This window comes from Rhinoderma darwinii, chromosome 4, assembly GCF_050947455.1.
Source record: "Rhinoderma darwinii isolate aRhiDar2 chromosome 4, aRhiDar2.hap1, whole genome shotgun sequence".
Lineage (NCBI taxonomy): Eukaryota > Metazoa > Chordata > Amphibia > Anura > Rhinodermatidae > Rhinoderma > Rhinoderma darwinii.
The window spans coordinates 334,199,835-334,224,956 of record NC_134690.1 but is presented as its reverse complement, the minus strand read 5'-3'; the positions used below and the strand labels follow the sequence as shown (position 1 = coordinate 334,224,956).

Below are 25,122 nucleotides of genomic sequence, written 5' to 3'. Positions count from 1 at the left end.
CCTTAATTTGAGTAATAATATAATATTGAGATTCTCTCTTACCCATGCCCAAATCAGATTTCACCAATTTATCATTTAGAATACAGGAACGTCGAAACGAAAACAACGGAGGAGCTTTTAATTTGGGTTTATTCTGCAGGCATCCCCACAGTTAAATCGTGGTTTCTTATATAAGAAAGGCCACGATAAAGTGCAACACTTATCCTGTTTTTTATTATTCTCTGACTGCTCTTTTTTAGGAAACTCCGTAGGTTAAAACTTTTACCAGGAGTGGGGTTCGAACCCACGTGGATACAAATCCATTGGATCTTAAGTCCAACGCCTTAACCACTCGGCCATCCTGGTGTTATATGGTGGTGAGAGCCAGTGCAGGAGAGCGCCAGTGCAGGTGAGCCTTATGAGTTTAGAAAACAATGAAGACCATCCTAGTTTGAGCATAAATTCAAGCGGTATGAACTGTGAATATTGTGGAATTTTCTCACTATGCACCATGTTCTGGCTTTTTATGAGGTCGTGCTAGTCAGAAGCCCAAACTCATATGGATACTAATTGAAAATCGGCTGTATTTTTGGTATTGACCTGAAAAGTCGTGTATGACATATCGAGGACTTCTATGACTGTATCCAATTCCTTTTAATCTCTTTAATGCCATGACCACATAAGTAAAGTCAATGTGACAGCAACATATCGCTATGGGTAAATGGATGGTAGACGGTGGTAAGACTCCACCAGTTTAAAAACACACAAGACTTTTTATGCTTTTTAAAATTACCACAATTCGCACAAGAGCTGTACAAAAAATTGTGAGGGAACTGTAGCAGATATGGTAGACGGTGGTAAGACTCCACCAGTTTAAAAACACACAAGACTTTTTATGCTTTTTAAAATTACCACAATTCGCACAAGAGCTGTACAAAAAATTGTGAGGGGACTGTAGCAGATATACAACATGGTCAGAGTTACAAGTTAAATAATGTTTAATATCATAGGTTTTCACTTTATTGGATACTCAAAAGAGCCTGTTTACACACCCCAAACTTAGAAAACACCCCTTAATTTGAGTAATAATATAATATTGAGATTCTCTCTTACCCATGCCCAAATCAGATTTCACCAATTTATCATTTAGAATACAGGAACGTCGAAACGAAAACAACGGAGGAGCTTTTAATTTGGGTTTATTCTGCAGGCATCCCCACAGTTAAATCGTGGTTTCTTATATAAGAAAGGCCACGATAAAGTGCAACACTTATCCTGTTTTTTATTATTCTCTGACTGCTCTTTTTTAGGAAACTCCGTAGGTTAAAACTTTTACCAGGAGTGGGGTTCGAACCCACGTGGATACAAATCCATTGGATCTTAAGTCCAACGCCTTAACCACTCGGCCATCCTGGTGTTACATGGTGGTGAGAGCCAATGCAGGAGAGCGCCAGTGCAGGTGAGCCTTATGAGTTTAGAAAACAATGAAGACCATCCTAGTTTGAGCATAAATTCAAGCGGTATGAACTGTAGAATATTGTGGAATTTTCTCACTATGCACCATGTTCTGGCTTTTTATGAGGTCGCTCTAGTCAGAAGCCCAAACTCATATGGATACTAATTGAAAATCGGCTGTATTTTTGGTATTGACCTGAAAAGTCGTGTATGACATATCGAGGACTTCTATGACTGTATCCAATTCCTTTTAATCTCTTTAATGCCATGACCACATAAGTAAAGTCAATGTGACAGCAACATATCGCTATGGGTAAATGGATGGTAGACGGTGGTAAGACTCCACCAGTTTAAAAACACACAAGACTTTTTATGCTTTTTAAAATTACCACAATTCGCACAAGAGCTGTACAAAAAATTGTGAGGGAACTGTAGCAGATATGGTAGACGGTGGTAAGACTCCACCAGTTTAAAAACACACAAGACTTTTTATGCTTTTTAAAATTACCACAATTCGCACAAGAGCTGTACAAAAAATTGTGAGGGGACTGTAGCAGATATACAACATGGTCAGAGTTACAAGTTAAATAATGTTTAATATCATAGGTTTTCACTTTATTGGATACTCAAAAGAGCCTGTTTACACACCCCAAACTTAGAAAACACCCCTTAATTTGAGTAATAATATAATATTGAGATTCTCTCTTACCCATGCCCAAATCAGATTTCACCAATTTATCATTTAGAATACAGGAACGTCGAAACGAAAACAACGGAGGAGCTTTTAATTTGGTTTTATTCTGCAGGCATCCCCACAGTTAAAAGGCCACGATAAAGTGCAACAGTTATCCTGTTTTTTATTATTCTCTGACTGCTCTTTTTTAGGAAACTCCGTAGGTTAAAACTTTTACCAGGAGTCGGGTTCCAATTTACCAGGAGTCGGGTTCCAATTTATCATTTAGAATACAGGAACGTCGAAACGAAAACAACGGAGGAGCTTTTAATTTGGTTTTATTCTGCAGGCATCCCCACAGTTAAAAGGCCACGATAAAGTGCAACAGTTATCCTGTTTTTTATTATTCTCTGACTGCTCTTTTTTAGGAAACTCCGTAGGTTAAAACTTTTACCAGGAGTCGGGTTCGAACCCACGTGGATACAAATCCATTGGATCTTAAGTCCAACGCCTTAACCACTCGGCCATCCTGGTGTTACATGGTGGTGAGAGCCAATGCAGGAGAGCGCCAGTGCAGGTGAGCCTTATGAGTTTAGAAAACAATGAAGACCATCCTAGTTTGAGCATAAATTCAAGCGGTATGAACTGTAGAATATTGTGGAATTTTCTCACTATGCACCATGTTCTGGCTTTTTATGAGGTCGCTCTAGTCAGAAGCCCAAACTCATATGGATACTAATTGAAAATCGGCTGTATTTTTGGTATTGACCTGAAAAGTCGTGTATGACATATCGAGGACTTCTATGACTGTATCCAATTCCTTTTAATCTCTTTAATGCCATGACCACATAAGTAAAGTCAATGTGACAGCAACATATCGCTATGGGTAAATGGATGGTAGACGGTGGTAAGACTCCACCAGTTTAAAAACACACAAGACTTTTTATGCTTTTTAAAATTACCACAATTCGCACAAGAGCTGTACAAAAAATTGTGAGGGAACTGTAGCAGATATGGTAGACGGTGGTAAGACTCCACCAGTTTAAAAACACACAAGACTTTTTATGCTTTTTAAAATTACCACAATTCGCACAAGAGCTGTACAAAAAATTGTGAGGGGACTGTAGCAGATATACAACATGGTCAGAGTTACAAGTTAAATAATGTTTAATATCATAGGTTTTCACTTTATTGGATACTCAAAAGAGCCTGTTTACACACCCCAAACTTAGAAAACACCCCTTAATTTGAGTAATAATATAATATTGAGATTCTCTCTTACCCATGCCCAAATCAGATTTCACCAATTTATCATTTAGAATACAGGAACGTCGAAACGAAAACAACGGAGGAGCTTTTAATTTGGGTTTATTCTGCAGGCATCCCCACAGTTAAATCGTGGTTTCTTATATAAGAAAGGCCACGATAAAGTGCAACACTTATCCTGTTTTTTATTATTCTCTGACTGCTCTTTTTTAGGAAACTCCGTAGGTTAAAACTTTTACCAGGAGTGGGGTTCGAACCCACGTGGATAGAAATCCATTGGATCTTAAGTCCAACGCCTTAACCACTCGGCCATCCTGGTGTTATATGGTGGTGAGAGCCAGTGCAGGAGAGCGCCAGTGCAGGTGAGCCTTATGAGTTTAGAAAACAATGAAGACCATCCTAGTTTGAGCATAAATTCAAGCGGTATGAACTGTGAATATTGTGGAATTTTCTCACTATGCACCATGTTCTGGCTTTTTATGAGGTCGCGCTAGTCAGAAGCCCAAACTCATATGGATACTAATTGAAAATCGGCTGTATTTTTGGTATTGACCTGAAAAGTCGTGTATGACATATCGAGGACTTCTATGACTGTATCCAATTCCTTTTAATCTCTTTAATGCCATGACCACATAAGTAAAGTCAATGTGACAGCAACATATCGCTATGGGTAAATGGATGGTAGACGGTGGTAAGACTCCACCAGTTTAAAAACACATAAGACTTTTTATGCTTTTTAAAATTACCACAATTCGCACAAGAGCTGTACAAAAAATTGTGAGGGAACTGTAGCAGATATGGTAGACGGTGGTAAGACTCCACCAGTTTAAAAACACACAAGACTTTTTATGCTTTTTAAAATTACCACAATTCGCACAAGAGCTGTACAAAAAATTGGGAGGGGACTGTAGCAGATATACAACATGGTCAGAGTTACAAGTTAAATAATGTTTAATATCATAGGTTTTCACTTTATTGGATACTCAAAAGAGCCTGTTTACACACCCCAAACTTAGAAAACACCCCTTAATTTGAGTAATAATATAATATTGAGATTCTCTCTTACCCATGCCCAAATCAGATTTCACCAATTTATCATTTAGAATACAGGAACGTCGAAACGAAAACAACGGAGGAGCTTTTAATTTGGTTTTATTCTGCAGGCATCCCCACAGTTAAATCGTGGTTTCTTATATAAGAAAGGCCACGATAAAGTGCAACAGTTATCCTGTTTTTTATTATTCTCTGACTGCTCTTTTTTAGGAAACTCCGTAGGTTAAAACTTTTACCAGGAGTGGGGTTCGAACCCACGTGGATACAAATCCATTGGATCTTAAGTCCAACGCCTTAACCACTCGGCCATCCTGGTGTTACATGGTGGTGAGAGCCAATGCAGGAGAGCGCCAGTGCAGGTGAGCCTTATGAGTTTAGAAAACAATGAAGACCATCCTAGTTTGAGCATAAATTCAAGCGGTATGAACTGTAGAATATTGTGGAATTTTCTCACTATGCACCATGTTCTGGCTTTTTATGAGGTCGCGCTAGTCAGAAGCCCAAACTCATATGGATACTAATTGAAAATCGGCTGTATTTTTGGTATTGACCTGAAAAGTCGTGTATGACATATCGAGGACTTCTATGACTGTATCCAATTCCTTTTAATCTCTTTAATGCCATGACCACATAAGTAAAGTCAATGTGACAGCAACATATCGCTATGGGTAAATGGATGGTAGACGGTGGTAAGACTCCACCAGTTTAAAAACACACAAGACTTTTTATGCTTTTTAAAATTACCACAATTCGCACAAGAGCTGTACAAAAAATTGTGAGGGAACTGTAGCAGATATGGTAGACGGTGGTAAGACTCCACCAGTTTAAAAACACACAAGACTTTTTATGCTTTTTAAAATTACCACAATTCGCACAAGAGCTGTACAAAAAATTGTGAGGGGACTGTAGCAGACATACAACATGGTCAGAGTTACAAGTTAAATAATGTTTAATATCATAGGTTTTCACTTTATTGGATACTCAAAAGAGCCTGTTTACACACCCCAAACTTAGAAAACACCCCTTAATTTGAGTAATAATATAATATTGAGATTCTCTCTTACCCATGCCCAAATCAGATTTCACCAATTTATCATTTAGAATACAGGAACGTCGAAACGAAAACAACGGAGGAGCTTTTAATTTGGGTTTATTCTGCAGGCATCCCCACAGTTAAATCGTGGTTTCTTATATAAGAAAGGCCACGATAAAGTGCAACACTTATCCTGTTTTTTATTATTCTCTGACTGCTCTTTTTTAGGAAACTCCGTAGGTTAAAACTTTTACCAGGAGTGGGGTTCGAAACCACGTGGATACAAATCCATTGGATCTTAAGTCCAACGCCTTAACCACTCGGCCATCCTGGTGTTATATGGTGGTGAGAGCCAATGCAGGAGAGCGCCAGTGCAGGTGAGCCTTATGAGTTTAGAAAACAATGAAGACCATCCTAGTTTGAGCATAAATTCAAGCGGTATGAACTGTAGAATATTGTGGAATTTTCTCACTATGCACCATGTTCTGGCTTTTTATGAGGTCGCGCTAGTCAGAAGCCCAAACTCATATGGATACTAATTGAAAATCGGCTGTATTTTTGGTATTGACCTGAAAAGTCGTGTATGACATATCGAGGACTTCTATGACTGTATCCAATTCCTTTTAATCTCTTTAATGCCATGACCACATAAGTAAAGTCAATGTGACAGCAACATATCGCTATGGGTAAATGGATGGTAGACGGTGGTAAGACTCCACCAGTTTAAAAACACACAAGACTTTTTATGCTTTTTAAAATTACCACAATTCGCACAAGAGCTGTACAAAAAATTGGGAGGGGACTGTAGCAGATATACAACATGGTCAGAGTTACAAGTTAAATAATGTTTAATATCATAGGTTTTCACTTTATTGGATACTCAAAAGAGCCTGTTTACACACCCCAAACTTAGAAAACACCCCTTAATTTGAGTAATAATATAATATTGAGATTCTCTCTTACCCATGCCCAAATCAGATTTCACCAATTTATCATTTAGAATACAGGAACGTCGAAACGAAAACAACGGAGGAGCTTTTAATTTGGTTTTATTCTGCAGGCATCCCCACAGTTAAATCGTGGTTTCTTATATAAGAAAGGCCACGATAAAGTGCAACAGTTATCCTGTTTTTTATTATTCTCTGACTGCTCTTTTTTAGGAAACTCCGTAGGTTAAAACTTTTACCAGGAGTGGGGTTCGAACCCACGTGGATACAAATCCATTGGATCTTAAGTCCAACGCCTTAACCACTCGGCCATCCTGGTGTTACATGGTGGTGAGAGCCAATGCAGGAGAGCGCCAGTGCAGGTGAGCCTTATGAGTTTAGAAAACAATGAAGACCATCCTAGTTTGAGCATAAATTCAAGCGGTATGAACTGTAGAATATTGTGGAATTTTCTCACTATGCACCATGTTCTGGCTTTTTATGAGGTCGCGCTAGTCAGAAGCCCAAACTCATATGGATACTAATTGAAAATCGGCTGTATTTTTGGTATTGACCTGAAAAGTCGTGTATGACATATCGAGGACTTCTATGACTGTATCCAATTCCTTTTAATCTCTTTAATGCCATGACCACATAAGTAAAGTCAATGTGACAGCAACATATCGCTATGGGTAAATGGATGGTAGACGGTGGTAAGACTCCACCAGTTTAAAAACACACAAGACTTTTTATGCTTTTTAAAATTACCACAATTCGCACAAGAGCTGTACAAAAAATTGTGAGGGAACTGTAGCAGATATGGTAGACGGTGGTAAGACTCCACCAGTTTAAAAACACACAAGACTTTTTATGCTTTTTAAAATTACCACAATTCGCACAAGAGCTGTACAAAAAATTGTGAGGGGACTGTAGCAGACATACAACATGGTCAGAGTTACAAGTTAAATAATGTTTAATATCATAGGTTTTCACTTTATTGGATACTCAAAAGAGCCTGTTTACACACCCCAAACTTAGAAAACACCCCTTAATTTGAGTAATAATATAATATTGAGATTCTCTCTTACCCATGCCCAAATCAGATTTCACCAATTTATCATTTAGAATACGGGAACGTCGAAACGAAAACAACGGAGGAGCTTTTAATTTGGGTTTATTCTGCAGGCATCCCCACAGTTAAATCGTGGTTTCTTATATAAGAAAGGCCACGATAAAGTGCAACACTTATCCTGTTTTTTATTATTCTCTGACTGCTCTTTTTTAGGAAACTCCGTAGGTTAAAACTTTTACCAGGAGTGGGGTTCGAACCCACGTGGATACAAATCCATTGGATCTTAAGTCCAACGCCTTAACCACTCGGCCATCCTGGTGTTATATGGTGGTGAGAGCCAGTGCAGGAGAGCGCCAGTGCAGGTGAGCCTTATGAGTTTAGAAAACAATGAAGACCATCCTAGTTTGAGCATAAATTCAAGCGGTATGAACTGTGAATATTGTGGAATTTTCTCACTATGCACCATGTTCTGGCTTTTTATGAGGTCGTGCTAGTCAGAAGCCCAAACTCATATGGATACTAATTGAAAATCGGCTGTATTTTTGGTATTGACCTGAAAAGTCGTGTATGACATATCGAGGACTTCTATGACTGTATCCAATTCCTTTTAATCTCTTTAATGCCATGACCACATAAGTAAAGTCAATGTGACAGCAACATATCGCTATGGGTAAATGGATGGTAGACGGTGGTAAGACTCCACCAGTTTAAAAACACACAAGACTTTTTATGCTTTTTAAAATTACCACAATTCGCACAAGAGCTGTACAAAAAATTGTGAGGGAACTGTAGCAGATATGGTAGACGGTGGTAAGACTCCACCAGTTTAAAAACACACAAGACTTTTTATGCTTTTTAAAATTACCACAATTCGCACAAGAGCTGTACAAAAAATTGTGAGGGGACTGTAGCAGATATACAACATGGTCAGAGTTACAAGTTAAATAATGTTTAATATCGTAGGTTTTCACTTTATTGTATACTCAAAAGAGCCTGTTTACACACCCCAAACTTAGAAAACACCCCTTAATTTGAGTAATAATATAATATTGAGATTCTCTCTTACCCATGCCCAAATCAGATTTCACCAATTTATCATTTAGAATACAGGAACGTCGAAACGAAAACAACGGAGGAGCTTTTAATTTGGGTTTATTCTGCAGGCATCCCCACAGTTAAATTGTGGTTTCTTATATAAGAAAGGCCACGATAAAGTGCAACACTTATCCTGTTTTTTATTATTCTCTGACTGCTCTTTTTTAGGAAACTCCGTAGGTTAAAACTTTTACCAGGAGTGGGGTTCGAACCCACGTGGATACAAATCCATTGGATCTTAAGTCCAACGCCTTAACCACTCGGCCATCCTGGTGTTATATGATGGTGAGAGCCAATGCAGGAGAGCGCCAGTGCAGGTGAGCCTTATGAGTTTAGAAAACAATGAAGACCATCCTAGTTTGAGCATAAATTCAAGCGGTATGAACTGTAGAATATTGTGGAATTTTCTCACTATGCACCATGTTCTGGCTTTTTATGAGGTCGCGCTAGTCAGAAGCCCAAACTCATATGGATACTAATTGAAAATCGGCTGTATTTTTGGTATTGACCTGAAAAGTCGTGTATGACATATCGAGGACTTCTATGACTGTATCCAATTCCTTTTAATCTCTTTAATGCCATGACCACATAAGTAAAGTCAATGTGACAGCAACATATCGCTATGGGTAAATGGATGGTAGACGGTGGTAAGACTCCACCAGTTTAAAAACACACAAGACTTTTTATGCTTTTTAAAATTACCACAATTCGCACAAGAGCTGTACAAAAAATTGTGAGGGAACTGTAGCAGATATGGTAGACGGTGGTAAGACTCCACCAGTTTAAAAACACACAAGACTTTTTATGCTTTTTAAAATTACCACAATTCGCACAAGAGCTGTACAAAAAATTGTGAGGGGACTGTAGCAGATATACAACATGGTCAGAGTTACAAGTTAAATAATGTTTAATATCATAGGTTTTCACTTTATTGGATACTCAAAAGAGCCTGTTTACACACCCCAAACTTAGAAAACACCCCTTAATTTGAGTAATAATATAATATTGAGATTCTCTCTTACCCATGCCCAAATCAGATTTCACCAATTTATCATTTAGAATACAGGAACGTCGAAACGAAAACAACGGAGGAGCTTTTAATTTGGGTTTATTCTGCAGGCATCCCCACAGTTAAATCGTGGTTTCTTATATAAGAAAGGCCACGATAAAGTGCAACACTTATCCTGTTTTTTATTATTCTCTGACTGCTCTTTTTTAGGAAACTCCGTAGGTTAAAACTTTTACCAGGAGTGGGGTTCAAACCCACGTGGATCCAAATCCATTGGATCTTAAGTCCAACGCCTTAACCACTCGGCCATCCTGGTGTTATATGGTGCTGAGAGCCAGTGCAGAAGAGAGCCAGTGCAGGAGAGAGCCAGTGCAGGAGAGAGCCAGTGCAGGAGAGAGCCAGTGCAGGAGAGAGCCAGTGCAGGAGAGCGCCAGTGCAGGAGAGCGCCAGTGCAGGTGAGCCTTATGAGTTTAGAAAACAATGAAGACCATCCTAGTTTGAGCATAAATTCAAGCGGTATGAACTGTAGAATATTGTGGAATTTTCTCACTATGCACCATGTTCTGGCTTTTTATGAGGTCGCGCTAGTCAGAAGCCCAAACTCATATGGATACTAATTGAAAATCGGCTGTATTTTTGGTATTGACCTGAAAAGTCGTGTATGACATATTGAGGTCTTCTATGACTGTATCCAATTCCTTTTAATCTCTTTAATGCCATGACCACATAAGTAAAGTCAATGTGACAGCAACATATCGCTATGGGTAAATGGATGGTAGACGGTGGTAAGGCTCCACCAGTTTAAAAACACACAAGACTTTTTATGCTTTTTAAAATTACCACAATTCGCACAAGAGCTGTACAAAAAATTGTGAGGGAACTGTAGCAGATATGGTAGACGGTGGTAAGACTCCACCAGTTTAAAAACACACAAGACTTTTTATGCTTTTTAAAATTACCACAATTCGCACAAGAGCTGTACAAAAAATTGTGAGGGGACTGTAGCAGATATACACCATGGTCAGAGTTACAAGTTAAATAATGTTTAATATTATAGGTTTTCACTTTATTGGATACTCAAAAGAGCCTGTTCACACACCCCAAACTTGGAAAACACCCCTTAATTTGAGTAATAATATAATATTGAGATTCTCTCTTACCCATGCCCAAATCAGATTTCACCAATTTATCATTTAAAATACAGGAACGTCGAAACGTAAACATTGGAGGAGCTTTTAATTTGGGTTTATTCTGCAGGCATCCCCACAGTTCAATCGTGGTTTCTTATATAAGAAAGGACACGATAAAGTGCAACAGCTATCCTTTTTTTATTATTCTCTGACTGCTCTTTTTTAGGAAACTCCGTAGGTTAAAACTTTTACAAGGAGTGGGGTTCGAACCCACGTGGATCCAAATCCATTGGATCTTAAGTCCAACGCCTTAACCACTCAGCCATCCTGGTGTTATATGGTGCTGAGAGCCAGTGCAGGAGAGAGCCAGTGCAGGAGAGAGCCAGTGCAGGAGAGAGCCAGTGCAGGAGAGCGCCAGTGCAGGAGAGCGCCAGTGCAGGAGAGCGCCAGTGCAGGAGAGCGCCAGTGCAGGAGAGCGCCAGTGCAGGTGAGCCTTATGAGTTTAGAAAACAATGAAGACCATCCTAGTTTGAGCATAAATTCAAGCGGTATGAACTGTAGAATATTGTGTAATTTTCTCACTATGCACCATGTTCTGGCTTTTTATGAGGTTGCGCTAGTCAGAAGCCCAAACTCATATGGATACTAATTGAAAATCGGCTGTATTTTTGGTATTGACCTGAAAAGTCGTGTATGACATATCGAGGACTTCTATGACTGTATCCAATTCTTTTTAATCTCTTTAATGCCATGACCACATAAGTAAAGTCAATGTGACAGCAACATATCGCTATGGGTAAATGGATGGTAGACGGTGGTAAGACTCCACCAGTTTAAAAACACACAAGACTTTTTATGCTTTTTAAATTTACCACAATTCGCACAAGAGCTGTACAAAAAATTGTGAGGGAACTCTAGCAGATATGGTAGACGGTGGTAAGACTCCACCAGTTTAAAAACACACAAGACTTTTTATGCTTTTTAACCCCTTCAGGACCAAGCTCATTTTGGCCTTCAGGACCAGACCCATTTTTTCAAATCTGACATATTTCACTTTATGTGGTAATAACTCCGGAACGCTTTTACCTATCAAAGCGATTCTGAGATTGTTTTCTCGTGACACATTGGACTTTATGATAGTGGAAAAATGTGGTCGATAAATTCAATGAAAAACACCAAAATTTAGTGAAAAATTGCAAAAATTAGCATTTTTCTAAATGTAAATTTATCTGCTTGTAAGACAGGCATTTATACCACACAAAATTGTTGCTAATTAACATCCCCCATATGTCTACTTTAGATTGGCATCGTTTTTTGAACATCCTTTTATTTTTCTAGGACGTTACAAGGCTTAGAACTTTAGCAGCAATTTCTCACATTTTCAAGAAAATTTCAAAAGGCTATTTTTACAGGGGCCAGTTCAGTTGTGAAGCGGCTTTTAGGGCCTTATATATTAGAAACCGCCAAAAAGTCACCCCATTTTAAAATCTTCACCCCTCAAAGTATTCAAAACAGCATTTAGAAAGTTTCTTAACCCTTTAAACGTTTCACAGGAATTAAAGCAACGTAGAGGTGAAATTTTCAAATTTCATTTTTTTTTGCAGAAATTCATTTTTATTCTATTTTTTTGGTAACACAGAAGTTTTTACCAGAGAAACGCAACTCAATATTTATTGCCCAGATTCTGCAGTTTTTAGAAATATCCCACATGTGGCCCTAGTGTGGTAATGGACTGAAGCACCGGCCTCAGAAGCAAAGGAGCACCCAGTGGATTTTGGGCCTCCTTTTTATTAGAAAATATTTTAGGCACCATGTCAGGTTTCAAGGGCTCTTTCGGTGCCAAAACAGTGGAATTCCACCAAAAGTGACCCCATTTTGGAAACGACACCCCTTGAGGAAATTATCTAGGGGTATAGTGAGCATTTTGACCCCGCAGGTTTTTTGCAGAAATTATTGGAAGTAGGCCGTGAAAATAAAAATCGTCATTCTTTCAAAGATTATGTAGGTTTAGCTAATTTTTTCTAATTTCCACGAGGAGTAAAGGAGAAAAAGCACCACAACATTTGTAAAGCAATTTCTCCCGAGTAAAACAATACCCCACATGTGGTTATAAACGGATGTTTGGACACACGGCGGAGCTTAGAAGGGAAAGAGCGCCATTTGGCTTTTGGAGCTCAAATTTAGCAGGAATGGTTTGTGGAGGCCATGTCGCATTTGCAAAGCCCCTTAGGTACCAAAACAGTGAAAACGCCAAAAAAGTGACTCCATTGAGAAAACGACACCCCTTGAGGAATCCATCTAGGGGTGTAGTGAGCATTTTGCCCCCACAAGTTTTTCATAGATTTTATTAGAATTGGGCAGTGAAAATAAAAAAAATCCTTTTTCTTCAATAAGACGTAGCTTTAGCTCCAAATTTTTAATTTTCTCAACAAATAAAGGAAAAAAAGAACCCCAACGCTTGTAAAGCAACTTCTCTGGAGTACGGCAATACCCCACACGTGGTCGTAAAATGCTGTTTGGGCACACGGCAGGGCTCAGAAGGGAAGGAGCGCCATTTGCTTTTGGTGTACAGATTTTGCTGCATTTGGTTTCTGGTCGCTATGTTGCATTTGCAAAGTCCCTGTGGGACCAAAACAGTGGATCCCCCCCAGAAGTGACCCCATTTTGGAAACAACACCCTCAAGGTATTCACCTAGGGGTGTAGTGAGCATGTTAACCCCACAGGTGTTTTGCAGAAATTCGTGTGCACACGATGTGGGAGAATGAAAATGGGAATTTTTCCTTAGATACGCCAATATGTGGTGCCCGGCTTGTGCCACCATAACAAGACAGCTCTCAATTATTATGCGGTGTTTCCCTGTTTTAGAATCACCCTACATGTGGCCCTAATCTTTTGCCTGGACATTCGACAGGGCTCAGGAGTGAAAGAGTACCATGTAAAATTGAGGCCTAATTTGGCGACTTATAAAGTATTGGTTCACAATTGCAGAGGCTTTGATGTGAAATAATAAAAGAAACCCCTGAGAAGTGACCCCATTTTGGAAACTGCACCCCATAAGGCATTTATTAAGAGGTGTAGTGTGCATTTTCACCCCACGTGTCTTTTCCATAAATGATTGCGCTGCGGAAGGTACAAATTAAAATGTTTCCCTAGATATGCCAATTCAGTGTCAAATATGTCATGCCCAGCTTGTGCCACTTTTTTTTTTATATACACCGTTCACCGTACGTTATAAACTACATGTTACCTTTATTCTGCGGGTCAGTACGATTCCGGCGATACCAAATTTATAGAACTTTTTTATAACTTTTTGCACAATAAAATTACTTTTGGAAAGAGAATGTATTTTTTCTGTCGCCAAGTTGTGAGAGCCATAACTTTTACATTTTTTCATCGATGGAGCTGTGTGAGGGCTTGTTTTTTTGCGAGACGAGGTATAGATTTTATCGGTACCATTTTTGGATACATGCGACTTTTTGATCACTTTTTATTTCAATTTTTGGAAGACAGTGACCAAAAAAACAGTAATTATGGCAGTGTTTTTGAGTTTGTTTTTTTACGGCGTTCACTGCGCTGGATAAATAACATAATATTTTTATAGTTCAGGTCGTTACGGTCGCTGCGATACCAAATATGTATGGCTTTATTATTTTTTTCAATAATAAATGACTTATAAGGGAAAAAGGGCGATTGTGTTTTGTGTTATTATTTGAAACTTTTATTGTATGTTTTCCAACTTTTATTTTTACTTTTTTTACACTTTTTTTTTACACTTTTCTTTAGTCCCACTAGGGGACTTGAATGTCCAACTATTTGTTTGATGTTCTAATACATTGCACTACCTATGTAGTGCAATGTATTGGAACTGTCAGTTGTTCACTGACAGCAAGCCGATCAGGCTCCGCCTCTGGGCGGGGCCTAATCAGCTTACGTAATGGCAGACAGGAGTCCATTGTTAGGGCTCCTGTTGCCATGGTAGCAGTCGCCAGCCTTGCCATCGCATGGCAAGGCTGCCGATTTTCTACAAACCTCTAGGATGCAGCGATCACAATGGATCGCTGCATCGAAGGGGTTAATGCCAGGAATCGGAGCTAGCTCCGGTTCCTGGCGATAGATCAGGGTGTCCGCTGTAACATACAGCGGACACCCACTGCTGATGACGCCGGCTCAGCTTCTTAGCCGGAAGCTGAGCCGGCGCCATCTTGCCGATGTTACCGGAAGCCTCCTGGGCCCCGCCGACGACGGGGCATAGGAGGATTCCGTTACAGGCTGATCGGGAGGTAAGCATTAGCCCTCCGATTGCCTTTGCAGCCACCGGCAACCCAGCGATCACGTTGCTGGGGTGCCGGTGGCTATAAACTCCTCACATGCTGCGATCTCTATTGAACGCAGCATGTGAGGGGTTAATCGGTCGGATCGGAGGCTAGCTCCGGTCCTGGCCGATACCTTAGGGTGCCAGCTGTAACATACAGCTGTCACCCGGTGGTGATGTTGCTGGCTCAGCTCCTGAGCCAGCTTCATCTCCATGACGTACATTTACGTGAAAAGGCGGTAAGCCACCGATTTTAATGACGTTTATATACGTGATCCGGCGGGAAGGGGTTAAAATTACCACAATTCGCACAAGTGCTGTACAAAAAATTGTGAGGGGACTGTAGCAGATATACAACATGGTCAGAGTTACAAGTTAAATAATGTTTAATATCATAGGTTTTCACTTTATTGGATACTCAAAAGAGCCTGTTCACACACCCCAAACTTAGAAAACACCCCTTAATTTGAGTAATAATATAATATTGAGATTCTCTCTTACCCATGCCCAAATCAGATTTCACCAATTTATCATTTAGAATACAGGAACATCGAAACGAAAACAACGGAGGAGCTTTTAATTTGGGTTTATTCTGCAGGCATCCCCACAGTTAAATCATGGTTTCTTATATAAGAAAGGCCACGATAAAGTGCAACAGTTATCCTTTTTTTATTATTCTCTGACTGCTCTTTTTTTGGAAACTCCGTAGGTTAAAAATTTTACCAGGAGTGGGGTTCGAACACCTTAACCACTCGGCCATCCTGGTGTTATATGGTGGTGAGAGCCAATGCAGGTGAGCGCCAGTGCAGGTGAGCCTTATGAGTTTAGAAAACAATGAAGACCATCCTAGTTTGAGCATAAATTCAAGCGGTATGAACTGTAGAATATTGTGGAATTTTCTCACTATGCACCATGTTCTGGCTTTTTATGAGGTCGCGCTAGTCAGAAGCCCAAACTCATATGGATACTAATTGAAAATCGGCTGTATTTTTGGTATTGACCTGAAAAGTCGTGTATGACATATCGAGGACTTCTATGACTGTATCCAATTCCTTTTAATCTCTTTAATGCCATGACCACATAAGTAAAGTCAATGTGACAGCAACATATCGCTATGGGTAAATGGATGGTAGACGGTGGTAAGACTCCACCAGTTTAAAAACACACAAGACTTATTATGCTTTTTAAAATTACCACAATTCGCACAAGAGCTGTACAAAAAATTGTGAGGGAACTGTAGCAGATATGGTAGACGGTGGTAAGACTCCACCAGTTTAAAAACACACAAGACTTTTTATGCTTTTTAAAATGACCACAATTCGCACAAGAGCTGTACAAAAAATTGTGAGGGAACTGTAGCAGATATGGTAGACGGTGGTAAGACTCCACCAGTTTAAAAACACACAAGACTTTTTATGCTTTTTAAAATTACCACAATTCGCACAAGAGCTGTACAAAAAATTGTGAGGGGACTGTAGCAGATATACAACATGGTCAGAGTTACAAGTTAAATAATGTTTAATATTATAGGGTTTCACTTTATTGGATACTCAAAGGAGCCTGTTCACACACCCCAAACTTGGAAAACACCCCTTAATTTGAGTAATAATATAATATTGAGATTCTCTCTTACCCATGCCCAAATCAGATTTCACCAATTTATCATTTAGAATACAGGAACGTCGAAACGAAAACAACGGAGGAGCTTTTAATTTTGGTTTATTCTGCAGGCATCCCCACAGTTAAATCGTGGTTTCTTATATAAGAAAGGCCACGATAAAGTGCAACAGTTATCCTGTTTTTTATTATTCTCTGACTGCTCTTTTTTAGGAAACTCCGTAGGTTAAAATTTTTACCAGGAGTGGGGTTCGAACCCACGTGGATACAAATCCATTGGATCTTAAGTCCAACGTCTTAACCACTCGGCCATCCTGGTGTTATATGGTGGTGAGAGCCAATGCAGGTGAGCGCCAGTGCAGGTGAGCCTTATGAGTTTAGAAAACAATGAAGACCATCCTAGTTTGAGCATAAATTCAAGCGGTATGAACTGTAGAATATTGTGGAATTTTCTGACTATTCACCATGTTCTGGCTTTTTATGAGGTCGCGCTAGTCAGAAGCCCAAACTCATATGGATACTAATTTAAAATCGGCTGTATTTTTGGTATTGACCTGAAAAGTCGTGTATGACATATCGAGGACTTCTATGACTGTATCCAATTCCTTTTAATCTCTTTAATGCCATGACCACATAATTAAAGTCAATGTGACAGCAACATATCGCTATGGGTAAATGGATGGTAGACGGTGGTAAGACTCCACCAGTTTAAAAACACACAAGACTTTTTATGCTTTTTAAAATTACCACAATTCGCACAAGAGCTGTACAAAAAATTGTGAGGGAACTGTAGCAGATATGGTAGACAGTGGTAAGACTCCACCAGTTTAAAAACACACAAGACTTTTTATGCTTTTTAAAATTACCACAATTCGCACAAGAGCTGTACAAAAAATTGTGAGGGGACTGTAGCAGATATACAACATGGTCAGAGTTACAAGTTAAATAATGTTTAATATCATAGGTTTTCACTTTATTGGATACTCAAAAGAGCCTGTTTACACACCCCAAACTTAGAAAACACCCCTTAATTTGAGTAATAATATAATATTGAGATTCTCTCTTACCCATGCCCAAATCAGATTTCACCAATTTATCATTTAGAATACAGGAACGTCGAAACGAAAACAACGGAGGAGCTTTTAATTTGGGTTTATTCTGCAGGCATCCCCACAGTTAAATTGTGGTTTCTTATATAAGAAAGGCCACGATAAAGTGCAACAGTTATCCTGTTTTTTATTATTCTCTGACTGCTCTTTTTTAGGAAACTCCGTAGGTTAACAATTTTACCAGGAGTGGGGTTCGAACCCTCGTGGATACAAATCCATTGGATCTTAAGTCCAACACCTTAACCACTCGGCCATCCTGGTGTTATATGGTGGTGAGAGCCAATGCAGGTGAGCGCCAGTGCAGGTGAGCCTTATGAGTTTAGAAAACAATGAAGACCATCCTAGTTTGAGCATAAATTCAAGCGGTATGAACTGTAGAATATTGTGGAATTTTCTCACTATGCACCATGTTCTGGCTTTTTATGAGGTCGCGCTAGTCAGAAGCCCAAACTCATATGGATACTAATTGAAAATCGGCTGTATTTTTGGTATTGACCTGAAAAGTCGTGTATGAAATATCGAGGACTTCTATGACTGTATCCAATTCCTTTTAATCTCTTTAATGCCATGACCACATAAGTAAAGTCAATGTGACAGCAACATATCGCTATGGGTAAATGGATGGTAGACGGTGGTAAGACTCCACCAGTTTAAAAACACACAAGACTTATTATGCTTTTTAAAATTACCACAATTCGCACAAGAGCTGTACAAAAAATTGTGAGGGAACTGTAGCAGATATGGTAGACGGTGGTAAGACTCCACCAGTTTAAAAACACACAAGACTTTTTATGCTTTTTAAAATTACCACAATTCGCACAAGAGCTGTACAAAAAATTGTGAGGGAACTGTAGCAGATATGGTAGACGGTGGTAAGACTCCACCAGTTTAAAAACACACAAGACTTTTTATGCTTTTTAAAATTACCACAATTCGCACAAGAGCTGTACAAAAAATTGTGAGGGGACTGTAGCAGATATACAACATGGTCAGAGTTACAAGTTAAATAATGTTTAATATTATAGGGTTTCACTTTATTGGATACTCAAAGGAGCCTGTTCACACACCCCAAACTTGGAAAACACCCCTTAATTTGAGTAATAATATAATATTGAGATTCTCTCTTACCCATGCCCAAATCAGATTTCACCAATTTATCATTTAGAATACAGGAACGTCGAAACGAAAACAACGGAGGAGCTTTTAATTTTGGTTTATTCTGCAGGCATCCCCACAGTTAAATCGTGGTTTCTTATATAAGAAAGGCCACGATAAAGTGCAACAGTTATCCTGTTTTTTATTATTCTATGACTGCTCTTTTTTAGGAAACTCCGTAGGTTAAAATTTTTACCAGGAGTGGGGTTCGAACCCACGTGGAAACAAATCCATTGGATCTTAAGTCCAACGTCTTAACCACTCGGCCATCCTGGTGTTATATGGTGGTGAGAGCCAATGCAGGTGAGCGCCAGTGCAGGTGAGCCTTATGAGTTTAGAAAACAATGAAGACCATCCTAGTTTGAGCATAAATTCAAGCGGTATGAACTGTAGAATATTGTGGAATTTTCTGACTATTCACCATGTTCTGGCTTTTTATGAGGTCGCGCTAGTCAGAAGCCCAAACTCATATGGATACTAATTTAAAATCGGCTGTATTTTTGGTATTGACCTGAAAAGTCGTGTATGACATATCGAGGACTTCTATGACTGTATCCAATTCCTTTTAATCTCTTTAATGCCATGACCACATAATTAAAGTCAATGTGACAGCAACATATCGCTATGGGTAAATGGATGGTAGACGGTGGTAAGACTCCACCAGTTTAAAAACACACAAGACTTTTTATGCTTTTTAAAATTACCACAATTCGCACAAGAGCTGTACAAAAAATTGTGAGGGAACTGTAGCAGATATGGTAGACAGTGGTAAGACTCCACCAGTTTAAAAACACACAAGACTTTTTATGCTTTTTAAAATTACCACAATTCGCACAAGAGCTGTACAAAAAATTGTGAGGGGACTGTAGCAGATATACAACATGGTCAGAGTTACAAGTTAAATAATGTTTAATATCATAGGTTTTCACTTTATTGGATACTCAAAAGAGCCTGTTTACACACCCCAAACTTAGAAAACACCCCTTAATTTGAGTAATAATATAATATTGAGATTCTCTCTTACCCATGCCCAAATCAGATTTCACCAATTTATCATTTAGAATACAGGAACGTCGAAACGAAAACAACGGAGGAGCTTTTAATTTGGGTTTATTCTGCAGGCATCCCCACAGTTAAATCGTGGTTTCTTATATAAGAAAGGCCACGATAAAGTGCAACAGTTATCCTGTTTTTTATTATTCTCTGACTGCTCTTTTTTAGGAAACTCCGTAGGTTAAAAATTTTACCAGGAGTGGGGTTCGAACCCTCGTGGATACAAATCCATTGGATCTTAAGTCCAACACCTTAACCACTCGGCCATCCTGGTGTTATATGGTGGTGAGAGCCAATGCAGGTGAGCGCCAGTGCAGGTGAGCCTTATGAGTTTAGAAAACAATGAAGACCATCCTAGTTTGAGCATAAATTCAAGCGGTATGAACTGTAGAATATTGTGGAATTTTCTCACTATGCACCATGTTCTGGCTTTTTATGAGGTCGCGCTAGTCAGAAGCCCAAACTCATATGGATACTAATTGAAAATCGGCTGTATTTTTGGTATTGACCTGAAAAGTCGTGTATGACATATCGAGGACTTCTATGACTGTATCCAATTCCTTTTAATCTCTTTAATGCCATGACCACATAAGTAAAGTCAATGTGACAGCAACATATCGCTATGGGTAAATGGATGGTAGACGGTGGTAAGACTCCACCAGTTTAAAAACACACAAGACTTTTTATGCTTTTTAAAATTACCACAATTCGCACAAGAGCTGTACAAAAAATTGTGAGGGAACTGTAGCAGATATGGTAGACGGTGGTAAGACTCCACCAGTTTAAAAACACACAAGACTTTTTATGCTTTTTAAAATTACCACAATTCGCACAAGAGCTGTACAAAAAATTGTGAGGGGACTGTAGCAGATATACAACATGGTCAGAGTTACAAGTTAAATAATGTTTAATATCATAGGTTTTCACTTTATTGGATACTCAAAAGAGCTTGTTTACACACCCCAAACTTAGAAAACACCCCTTAATTTGAGTAATAATATAATATTGAGATTCTCTCTAACCCATGCCCAAATCAGATTTCACCAATTTATCATTTAGAATACAGGAACGTCGAAACGAAAACAACGGAGGAGCTTTTAATTTGGGTTTATTCTGCAGGCATCCCCACAGTTAAATCGTGGTTTCTTATATAAGAAAGGCCACGATAAAGTGCAACACTTATCCTGTTTTTTATTATTCTCTGACTGCTCTTTTTTAGGAAACTCCGTAGGTTAAAACTTTTACCAGGAGTGGGGTTCGAACCCACGTGGATACAAATCCATTGGATCTTATGTCCAACACCTTAACCACTCGGCCATCCTGGTGTTATATGGTGGTGAGAGCCAATGCAGGAGAGCGCCAGTGCAGGTGAGCCTTATGAGTTTAGAAAACAATGAAGACCATCCTAGTTTGAGCATAAATTCAAGCGGTATGAACTGTAGAATATTGTGGAATTTTCTCACTATGCACCATGTTCTGGCTTTTTATGAGGTCGCGCTAGTCAGAAGCCCAAACTCATATGGATACTAATTGAAAATCGGCTGTATTTTTGGTATTGACCTGAAAAGTCGTGTATGACATATCGAGGACTTCTATGACTGTATCCAATTCCTTTTAATCTCTTTAATGCCATGACCACATAAGTAAAGTCAATGTGACAGCAACATATCGCTATGGGTAAATGGATGGTAGACGGTGGTAAGACTCCACCAGTTTAAAAACACACAAGACTTTTTATGCTTTTTAAAATTACCACAATTCGCACAAGAGCTGTACAAAAAATTGTGAGGGGACTGTAGCAGATATACAACATGGTCAGAGTTACAAGTTAAATAATGTTTAATATCATAGGTTTTCACTTTATTGGATACTCAAAAGAGCCTGTTTACACACCCCAAACTTAGAAAACACCCCTTAATTTGAGTAATAATATAATATTGAGATTCTCTCTTACCCATGCCCAAATCAGATTTCACCAATTTATAATTTAGAATACAGGAACGTCGAAACGAAAACAACGGAGGAGCTTTTAATTTGGGTTTATTCTGCAGGCATCCCCACAGTTAAATCGTGGTTTCTTATATAAGAAAGGCCACGATAAAGTGCAACACTTATCCTGTTTTTTATTATTCTCTGACTGCTCTTTTTTAGGAAACTACGAAGGTTAAAACTTTTACCAGGAGTGGGGTTCGAACCCACGTGGATACAAATCCATTGGATCTTAAGTCCAACGCCTTAACCACTCGGCCATCCTGGTGTTATATGGTGGTGAGAGCCAATGCAGGAGAGCGCCAGTGCAGGTGAGCCTTATGAGTTTAGAAAACAATGAAGACCATCCTAGTTTGAGCATAAATTCAAGCGGTAGGAACTGTAGAATATTGTGGAATTTTCTCACTATGCACCATGTTCTGGCTTTTTATGAGGTCGCGCTAGTCAGAAGCCCAAACTCATATGGATACTAATTGAAAATCGGCTGTATTTTTGGTATTGACCTGAAAAGTCGTGTATGACATATCGAGGACTTCTATGACTGTATCCAATTCCTTTTAATCTCTTTAATGCCATGACCACATAAGTAAAGTCAATGTGACAGCAACATATCGCTATGGGTAAATGGATGGTAGACGGTGGTAAGACTCCACCAGTTTAAAAACACACAAGACTTTTTATGCTTTTTAAAATTACCACAATTCGCACAAGAGCTGTACAAAAAATTGTGAGGGAACTGTAGCAGATATGGTAGACGGTGGTAAGACTCCACCAGTTTAAAAACACACAAGACTTTTTATGCTTTTTAAAATTACCACAATTCGCACAAGAGCTGTACAAAAAATTGTGAGGGGACTGTAGCAGATATACAACATGGTCAGAGTTACAAGTTAAATAATGTTTAATATCATAGGTTTTCACTTTATTGGATACTCAAAAGAGCCTGTTTACACACCCCAAACTTAGAAAACACCCCTTAATTTGAGTAATAATATAAAATTGAGATTCTCTCTTACCCATGCCCAAATCAGATTTCACCAATTTATCATTTAGAATACAGGAACGTCGAAACGAAAACAACGGAGGAGCTTTTAATTTGGGTTTATTCTGCAAGCATCCCCACAGTTAAATCGTGGTTTCTTATATAAGAAAGGCCACGATAAAGTGCAACACTTATCCTGTTTTTTATTATTCTCTGACTGCTCTTTTTTAGGAAACTCCGTAGGTTAAAACTTTTACCAGGAGTGGGGTTCGAACCCACGTGGATACAAATCCATTGGATCTTAAGTCCAACGCCTTAACCACTCGGCCATCCTGGTGTTATATGGTGGTGAGAGCCAATGCAGGTGAGCGCCAGTGCAGGTGAGCCTTATGAGTTTAGAAAACAATGAAGACCATCCTAGTTTGAGCATAAATTCAAGCGGTATGAACTGTAGAATATTGTGGAATTTTCTCACTATGCACCATGTTCTGGCTTTTTATGAGGTCGCGCTAGTCAGAAGCCCAAACTCATATGGATACTAATTGAAAATCGGCTGTATTTTTGGTATTGACCTGAAAAGTCGTGTATGACATATCGAGGACTTCTATGACTGTATCCAATTCCTTTTAATCTCTTTAATGCCATGACCACATAAGTAAAGTCAATGTGACAGCAACATATCGCTATGGGTAAATGGATGGTAGACGGTGGTAAGACTCCACCAGTTTAAAAACACACAAGACTTTTTATGCTTTTTAAAATTACCACAATTCGCACAAGAGCTGTACAAAAAATTGTGAGGGAACTGTAGCAGATATGGTAGACGGTGGTAAGACTCCACCAGTTTAAAAACACACAAGACTTTTTATGCTTTTTAAAATTACCACAATTCGCACAAGAGCTGTACAAAAAATTGTGAGGGGACTGTAGCAGATATACAACATGGTCAGAGTTACAAGTTAAATAATGTTTAATATTATAGGTTTTGACTTTATTGGATACTCAAAAGAGCCTGTTCACACACCCCAAACTTGGAAAACACCCCTTAATTTGAGTAATAATATAATATTGAGATTCTCTCTTACCCATGCCCAAATCAGATTTCACCAATTTATAATTTAGAATACAGGAACGTCGAAACGAAAACAACGGAGGAGCTTTTAATTTGGGTTTATTCTGCAGGCATCCCCACAGTTAAATCGTGGTTTCTTATATAAGAAAGACCACGATAAAGTGCAACACTTATCCTGTTTTTTATTATTCTCTGACTGCTCTTTTTTAGGAAACTCCGAAGGTTAAAACTTTTACCAGGAGTGGGGTTCGAACCCACGTGGATACAAATCCATTGGATCTTAAGTCCAACGCCTTAACCACTCGGCCATCCTGGTGTTATGTGGTGGTGAGAGCCAATGCAGGAGAGCGCCAGTGCAGGTGAGCCTTATGAGTTTAGAAAACAATGAAGACCATCCTAGTTTGAGCATAAATTCAAGCGGTATGAACTGTAGAATATTGTGGAATTTTCTCACTATGCACCATGTTCTGGCTTTTTATGAGGTCGCGCTAGTCAGAAGCCCAAACTCATATGGATACTAATTGAAAATCGGCTGTATTTTTGGTATTGACCTGAAAAGTCGTGTATGACATATCGAGGACTTCTATGACTGTATCCAATTCCTTTTAATCTCTTTAATGCCATGACCACATAAGTAAAGTCAATGTGACAGCAACATATCGCTATGGGTAAATGGATGGTAGACGGTGGTAAGACTCCACCAGTTTAAAAACACACAAGACTTTTTATGCTTTTTAAAATTACCACAATTCGCACAAGAGCTGTACAAAAAATTGTGAGGGAACTGTAGCAGATATGGTAGACGGTGGTAAGACTCCACCAGTTTAAAAACACACAAGACTTTTTATGCTTTTTAAAATTACCACAATTCGCACAAGAGCTGTACAAAAAATTGTGAGGGGACTGTAGCAGATATACAACATGGTCAGAGTTACAAGTTAAATAATGTTTAATATCATAGGTTTTCACTTTATTGTATACTCAAAAGAGCCTGTTTACACACCCCAAACTTAGAAAACACCCCTTAATTTGAGTAATAATATAATATTGAGATTCTCTCTTACCCATGCCCAAATCAGATTTCACCAATTTATAATTTAGAATACAGGAACGTCGAAACGAAAACAACGGAGGAGCTTTT

At 38.9% G+C, this 25,122-nt stretch overlaps 19 non-coding genes across 19 annotated transcripts; all 19 read right to left on the bottom strand.

Annotated features, from left to right (window-relative positions):
* Positions 1-262: 262 nt before the first annotated feature.
* TRNAL-UAA (transfer RNA leucine (anticodon UAA)) lies at positions 263-345 on the bottom strand. The gene has a single exon. It is a non-coding gene; the product is annotated as a tRNA-Leu (tRNA).
* Positions 346-1,312: 967 nt separating this feature from the next.
* Positions 1,313-1,395, bottom strand: TRNAL-UAA (transfer RNA leucine (anticodon UAA)). Its single transcript has one exon. It is a non-coding gene; the product is annotated as a tRNA-Leu (tRNA).
* Positions 1,396-2,558: 1,163 nt separating this feature from the next.
* On the bottom strand, positions 2,559-2,641 carry TRNAL-UAA (transfer RNA leucine (anticodon UAA)). The gene has a single exon. It is a non-coding gene; the product is annotated as a tRNA-Leu (tRNA).
* Positions 2,642-3,609: 968 nt separating this feature from the next.
* TRNAL-UAA (transfer RNA leucine (anticodon UAA)) lies at positions 3,610-3,692 on the bottom strand. The gene has a single exon. It is a non-coding gene; the product is annotated as a tRNA-Leu (tRNA).
* A 967-nt stretch (positions 3,693-4,659) lies between these two features.
* TRNAL-UAA (transfer RNA leucine (anticodon UAA)) lies at positions 4,660-4,742 on the bottom strand. The gene has a single exon. It is a non-coding gene; the product is annotated as a tRNA-Leu (tRNA).
* A 968-nt stretch (positions 4,743-5,710) lies between these two features.
* On the bottom strand, positions 5,711-5,793 carry TRNAL-UAA (transfer RNA leucine (anticodon UAA)). The gene has a single exon. It is a non-coding gene; the product is annotated as a tRNA-Leu (tRNA).
* Positions 5,794-6,642: 849 nt separating this feature from the next.
* On the bottom strand, positions 6,643-6,725 carry TRNAL-UAA (transfer RNA leucine (anticodon UAA)). Its single transcript has one exon. It is a non-coding gene; the product is annotated as a tRNA-Leu (tRNA).
* A 968-nt stretch (positions 6,726-7,693) lies between these two features.
* TRNAL-UAA (transfer RNA leucine (anticodon UAA)) lies at positions 7,694-7,776 on the bottom strand. Its single transcript has one exon. It is a non-coding gene; the product is annotated as a tRNA-Leu (tRNA).
* A 967-nt stretch (positions 7,777-8,743) lies between these two features.
* Positions 8,744-8,826, bottom strand: TRNAL-UAA (transfer RNA leucine (anticodon UAA)). Its single transcript has one exon. It is a non-coding gene; the product is annotated as a tRNA-Leu (tRNA).
* Positions 8,827-9,794: 968 nt separating this feature from the next.
* TRNAL-UAA (transfer RNA leucine (anticodon UAA)) lies at positions 9,795-9,877 on the bottom strand. The gene has a single exon. It is a non-coding gene; the product is annotated as a tRNA-Leu (tRNA).
* A 1,063-nt stretch (positions 9,878-10,940) lies between these two features.
* TRNAL-UAA (transfer RNA leucine (anticodon UAA)) lies at positions 10,941-11,023 on the bottom strand. The gene has a single exon. It is a non-coding gene; the product is annotated as a tRNA-Leu (tRNA).
* A 5,834-nt stretch (positions 11,024-16,857) lies between these two features.
* On the bottom strand, positions 16,858-16,940 carry TRNAL-UAA (transfer RNA leucine (anticodon UAA)). Its single transcript has one exon. It is a non-coding gene; the product is annotated as a tRNA-Leu (tRNA).
* Positions 16,941-17,908: 968 nt separating this feature from the next.
* TRNAL-UAA (transfer RNA leucine (anticodon UAA)) lies at positions 17,909-17,991 on the bottom strand. Its single transcript has one exon. It is a non-coding gene; the product is annotated as a tRNA-Leu (tRNA).
* A 1,087-nt stretch (positions 17,992-19,078) lies between these two features.
* TRNAL-UAA (transfer RNA leucine (anticodon UAA)) lies at positions 19,079-19,161 on the bottom strand. The gene has a single exon. It is a non-coding gene; the product is annotated as a tRNA-Leu (tRNA).
* Positions 19,162-20,129: 968 nt separating this feature from the next.
* Positions 20,130-20,212, bottom strand: TRNAL-UAA (transfer RNA leucine (anticodon UAA)). The gene has a single exon. It is a non-coding gene; the product is annotated as a tRNA-Leu (tRNA).
* Positions 20,213-21,180: 968 nt separating this feature from the next.
* On the bottom strand, positions 21,181-21,263 carry TRNAL-UAA (transfer RNA leucine (anticodon UAA)). Its single transcript has one exon. It is a non-coding gene; the product is annotated as a tRNA-Leu (tRNA).
* An 849-nt stretch (positions 21,264-22,112) lies between these two features.
* Positions 22,113-22,195, bottom strand: TRNAL-UAA (transfer RNA leucine (anticodon UAA)). The gene has a single exon. It is a non-coding gene; the product is annotated as a tRNA-Leu (tRNA).
* A 968-nt stretch (positions 22,196-23,163) lies between these two features.
* TRNAL-UAA (transfer RNA leucine (anticodon UAA)) lies at positions 23,164-23,246 on the bottom strand. The gene has a single exon. It is a non-coding gene; the product is annotated as a tRNA-Leu (tRNA).
* A 968-nt stretch (positions 23,247-24,214) lies between these two features.
* TRNAL-UAA (transfer RNA leucine (anticodon UAA)) lies at positions 24,215-24,297 on the bottom strand. The gene has a single exon. It is a non-coding gene; the product is annotated as a tRNA-Leu (tRNA).
* Between the last annotated feature and the right edge of the window lie 825 nt (positions 24,298-25,122).